This window comes from Dromaius novaehollandiae, chromosome W (assembly GCF_036370855.1).
Source record: "Dromaius novaehollandiae isolate bDroNov1 chromosome W, bDroNov1.hap1, whole genome shotgun sequence".
Taxonomy (NCBI): domain Eukaryota; kingdom Metazoa; phylum Chordata; class Aves; order Casuariiformes; family Dromaiidae; genus Dromaius; species Dromaius novaehollandiae.
Genome location: NC_088130.1, coordinates 6,669,983 through 6,675,982, shown reverse-complemented (window position 1 = coordinate 6,675,982; position 6,000 = coordinate 6,669,983).

Sequence of the window (6,000 nt, the reverse complement as noted above, 5' to 3'; positions counted from 1 at the left end):
CTTGCGTTGGAGCAAAAAAACATTCATCAGGCAATTGCCTGCCTCAATGTAGTGCCACTGGGTGGCTCTACCACATGTGCTCGTTTCAAAGGGGAATCCATGGAGTGGCTGCGTGTGCTTAGAGTGCAATGGCTGCACCCCCAAGCCTGCCTCCTCAGGCGAGCCATGCCCAGGAGTGCAGGGTTGGGTCTGTGATTGCCACACAAAGAAATAGCCTAGAACCAGAGAGCCATCATCTTGTGAGTATGGGGTTGGCCATCACCATACCTCAAAGGTATTATGGTCGCTTGGTGCCCGTAATAGTTGAGCTCTCCAGGCAGGGGAATATCAAGGCTGGGGTCATTGACTCGAACTATCTTGAGGAGGTGAAAGTAGCGCTCCATTACACCGGATCCCAGCCCCTGTGATGTACACAGGGAGATCAAATAGCCCAACTGATATGTGAGCGGATAGGGGTCCCCACTATCCAGGAAGTAGATTCCTTGTGGCTTACCCAGCGACCAGGCAGCTTCGGGTCTCCAGGGTGCATTGTGTGGGTACATGATCCGACTAAACCCAAACAGTTGGAAGGGGAAATCATTGCTGATGGGCCAGGAGACACCCACCTGGTACTAATCAAAGGGGAAAGTGTCCCAGTCTATGTCCCCTCTAGGAGACTCTATCCAGAGAACTGTGACCTTATGAATATGCTGAGCGGAGCCACGACATTGCTGCCCTCCATCCTAAACCTGTACACTAACGGTAGTTGGGACACCGACGGAACTGCAGTGAGCACATCGAACCCAACATCCACAAGATAAAGACCCTACTTCAAGGACTACATGATGTAAAGTCCGAAGAATCAGCGTGGGACAAACCCTGACAGTGACTGTCATCATAGCTGTCGAATTTAGGACTATGGGGAAAATGCATTATGCTCCTGGTCTTCTGGGCTGATCAGTTTTGTGTGCATACATGTTATAATTTGATATATATTGAGATATATATATGTATATTCACTATGATGTAGTTGCTTGTACACCTTAGCTGATTAGTTAGGCTAATACCGGAAAGGCATGTCTGAACCTTGTCCACACACTGGTGGTACCAGTACCATGTCTCTGTCAGTCAGGGGGTGGAGTGTAGCGAGAACACCTGTGGAAGATCTGGTGAGGAATCAGTGACTGGCAGAGTATGTGGTAGCAGGTCCAGAGTGTGCTCTCTACACACTGACCGAATTCCCATCAGGGCCAGGCATGCCTATTCCGTTTTGTCAACAATGTCTAGCTGCTTCCCGGGCAGTAGCTACTCAAGGTTAGCACAGCTGAGATAAGGAAATAGTTCTAGGGGATTTAAGGGGCCCTTAGGAATAACGAGTTGAGTCTCACCTGGGCATCTGATCCATGCCTCCAGCAATCTCTCATCGTCGACTCCTCCGCGAGGTTTTGGGTGGCTCCCTGTGCAGCTTGGAGAGTAAGTCCTTTATTAAATCTATCCTGTTTAACCACTAATGAACCTTGAGTGTCCCTCTCTGCCGGTATCCGATCCTCTCTTCCCCGCCTTGCGGTCACACTGGCTCTCTCTCTTTCTCTTTTTCTTTTTCTTTCTCTCTCTCTCTGTTTCTCGTTTTCTCCCTCTTTTTCTTTCTTTTTCATGCTTTCTGTCTTTTTCTCTTTTCTTTCTCTTTTTATCTCTATTTCTGTCTCTCACTCGCATTCTTTCTTTCTTTCTCTCTCCGTTTCTTTCTCTTTCTCTGTTTCACTCTCTCTTTCTCTTTTTATCTCTCTCTACTTTGTCTCTCTATCACGGCTGGCCTCTCTATCACGCGTGCGTGCATATGGCCTGCCTCTCTCTCTTGCACACGCGCACATGTGTGCAGCAGGCCTCTTATTCTCTCTCTTGCTTGCTCGCTCGCACGCGGTCGGCCTCTCTCTCTCTCTCTCGCAGCCAGCCTCTCTCTCTCTCGCACACGCTCGGCTGGCCTCTCTCTCTCTCCCCCTCTCGTGACTGGCCTCTCTCTCTCTCCCCCTCTCGTGGCTGGCCTCTCTCTCAAGCAGCGCCCCTCTCTCTCTCTTGCAGCCTGCCTCTCTCTCTCTTATGACCGGTCTCTCTCTCTCCCGCGCGCGCTCTCTCTCTCTCGCATGGCCGGCCTCTCTCTCACATGCGTGTTTCGTGTCTCACTCTCTCTCTTGCATGCACGGGGGGCCTCTCACTCTCTCTCTCTTGTGCACGGACGGCCTCTGTCTCTCTCTCCCTCTCTCTCTCAGCTGGCCTCTCTCTCTGTCTCTAGCACGCGCACGAGGGTGGCCTCTCGCTCTCTTTCTCTCGTGGCCAGCTTCTTTCTGCTGGCCACTCTCTCTTTCACGCGGCCAGCCTCTCTCTCTCTCTCTCTCTCTCTCCCCCCCCGTGGCTGGCCTCTTTCTCTTGCTCTCTCTCTCTCTCTCGTGGCCGGCATGTCTCTCTCGCATGGCCGGCTTCGCTCTCACACGCACGCGACCTCTCTCTCTCTCGCTCTCTCTTTTGCATCTGGCCTCTCTGCCTCTCTGTGTCTCTCTCCCCCAGACGGCCTCTCTCTTTCTCTCCCTCTTTCTCTCACTGCTGGCCTCTCTCTCTCTCTCTTGCAGCCGGCCTCTCTCTCTTGTGTGCGTGAATGGGCCTCTCTTTCTCTCCCTCCCTCGCAGCTGGCCTCTCTCTCTCTCGCACGCACGCGGCTGGCCTCTCTCTCTCGCTCTCGCTCTCTATCTTGCAGCCAGCCTCTCTCTCTCCCCCCCCCCTCTCGGCTGGCTTCTCTCTCTCTCTCTCATGTGGCCAGCCTCTCTCTCGCGTGCAGTCAGCCTCTATCTCTCTCTCGCGCGTGCGCAGCTGGCCTCTTTCTCTCTCTCTCGTGGCTGGCCTCTGTCTGTCTCTCTCTCTCCGCCGGTCTCTTTCTTTCTCTCTCTCTCGCAGCCAGCCTCTCTCTCTCTTGCGACCAGCCTCTCTCTCTCGCATGTGCACAGCCGGCCTCTCTCTCTCCTGGCTGGCCTCTGTCTCTGTCTCTCTCTCTTTCTCTCATAGGTGGGCTATCTCTGTATCTCTCTTGCATGTGCAGCCGGCCTCTTTCTCTCTCTCTGCAGCCGGCCTCTCTCTCTATCACTCTCTTGCACGGCCTCTCTCTCTTTCTCATGGCCAGCCTCTCTCTCTCTGGCATGCGCGGCCAGCCTCTCTCTCTCGCGTGCACAGCAGGCCTCTCTCTCTCTCTCTCTCCCCTCTGTCGGTTGGCCTCTCTCTCTCTCTCTCGCGGCCAGCATCTCTCTCTCACATGCGTGGCCAGCATCTCTCTCTCACATGCGTGGCCAGCCTCTCTCTTTCTCTCTTTCGTCATCGGCCTCTCTCTCTCTCTCCCTCTCCTCATCGGTCTCTTTGTCTCTCTCTCTCTCTCTGTCTCTCCCTCCCTCCTCCTCTCTCGGCCGGCCTCTCTCTCTTGCGTGCGCGCACGGCCAGTCTCTCTGTCGCCTTCTGATGCGACAATCTCCCGTTCGCCTGAGATGGCACGGAGGCTCCCCCTGCCTCCGGGCCAATGAGCACTGACACCAATATGAGGATGCTGCAAATGGTGTTTATTGTACGTATGTATTCGCTTATATACCTACAAGCATACTGCTATCTCTACGTCATATCCTTCCTCTTCCTTCCTCTTTCCGTGCCATCGCGAGATCTTCCGATCGCCGTTCCCTACATCTCCCCCTCCCCATGCTTTGGCTATGCTATTTGCTTTAAATTGCCGTGTCGCGGGTTAAGCGTTCATAGTGTGGGTGTGGGTGGGACCACCCCTTTTCTAGCAGTTGTCTTACCAAGCATCTAAACACTAGTCTACATGCTAATATGCCTAGCACGAGCATCAGCAGCAGGTGCAACTCTTCTATTAGTAATTGCCTGGCCCATGGTCCTAGCCCAAGCCAATTACCACTACTGAACCCAGAAGGTCAAGCTCTTGCGGGTCCCAGGGCAATGATGCACTCAGCGTGTTCAAGCAGTTACTAATATTGCTTGTGTTTGTGCAATGCTCTCTCAGCTTTGGTAGGTCTACGGTCAAATTCAATGGGACCCCTATTAAGCATGTCTTAGAAGCTGCCCCGCACCTGCCAGCGTCAGGCAAAATTGCTTATTTCCTGTCCGGTTTGCCAGGTGAGCCATAGATTGTTACTACCCCATTTCGCTAACATTGGTTCGCCTTTCACCCCTTGGAGTCCCAGTCCCAGCATCGCTACGAGGAGAGCTACTTGGGTTGCTCCCCCTGCCATCTTCTCGGGTTTTCTGGTTACGCGTTCTTCTTGTGGTTTCACGCGCCTTTTCTCATCTGTTCTTCTTCTCCTGTCTGCTGTCTTTGCTGCTAGGAGGGATCATCGGCTTTTCAGGGTGGTCCTCCCCTGCAATAAAGCTCAGACATTCATTAATTCACCTGACTCTCTGCTTCCTGTCTTGTCCTTGCCCTGAGGTCTGGGCGCACCCACTTCACAGGGACCCATCTTACCACTTCCCCCTGCCTGACCGCTGCATACCCTCGTCCTTGGGTTACCAGTTGCCACCCCTCTTCCCATTCCCCTTTTTCCGGGATTCGGACCTTTACGTCTGGTCCCTCGTGCATCGCTCGGACCGCCCAATGCTTTTCCGCTGGCGTCTTGTTCTCCTCCCCCCTGATGAACTGATTCAGACCGAATAAGGCGCGCATAATTATTTCTGATTGTTTGTGCGCGGGGATTCTTTGTGTATATCCTTCCCCCTCCCCAAGAATCTCGATCCTTTGCTTTAAAGTGCGGTTTGCTCGCTCGACAATGGCTTGACCTGTGCTATTATAGGCAATACCGTGCACTAGCTTAATTCCCCACCGTACGGCCCATTCTCTCGTGCTTTGCGCTGTGAAACACGTGCCGTTGTCTGTTTTAATAGTTTCTGGGGCACCCAGCCAGGCCATTGCCGTGTGCCAATGCAACTGTGCCGCCCGCGCTGTGACTCGTTTATGTTGGGTCGCCACGATGATACCGCTGTGTGTGTCCACTGTGACAGCCAGCCAGGGCCGTGGTCGAAGTCGCTGGCATATTGTGAAGTCCGTTTGCCATATTTGGTTTCCTTTCAGCCCCCTGGGGTTGATGCCGGCGCCCCACAGGGGGGTTTTTTGGCAATACGGGCAAGCCGCAACCACTTCACGAGCCGTGGTGAGGGGGATGTTGCAGCTTTTTGCCAGTGCTTTTGCACCAACATGGAGAAGGTCGTGCACCTGCCTTGCTTCTGCGACTGTCCACACACCTTTGGCCGCTTGATCGGCTTTATTGTTGCCTTCTTGGTACACTCCTTGGATTGCCTCATGACTCCGAACATGAATAACAGAGGCAGTGGCCCGCCGTTGTTGTAGGGCTTCTTCTAGCATTAGCGCAATGGGCGATCCGGCCCATCCGGGATATGACATGTTGTGTAACAATTTAAAGACGAACATGGAGTCTGTCACTACATTCAAATGCTCTTCTGGCCACATTTGCAATGCCTGCGCCACAGCTCGGGCCTCTAGATGCTGTACGCTACTGTCCAGCTCGCTGATCTTCACTCGGTGCCATTGGGCCTTCTGATCTTGCCACACAACAACCGCTGCCCTGGTCACCGATGACGCGTCGGTGAACACTGTGCGCCCTGGTGCAGGTCGCTGTAGCACTCGGGCTTTCAGATGGGGCCGAAGGACGGAGAGGTGTGTATACATCTCCAGCACAGGCGATAATCTGATTGTTCCTGGGAATCCTTCTAAAGCTATTGCTATACTATCTTGTTTCTGGACCACGCTGTCCCATTGACTCCTTTTTACCGGCAGGTAAATGGACTCAGGCTCCTTCGCGAAGTGCCGAACGGTGGCGGTTCGTCCCTTCTGTATCATCTGTGCCAACGCTGTTACGATTGTGACGTATGCCGTACTTATTTGGTTCGACACTATCCACCATACGACTTCCGGACGCTCCGGTGTCCCTTGTCCTAGAATGCCTATGGCTCCTGTTCTTG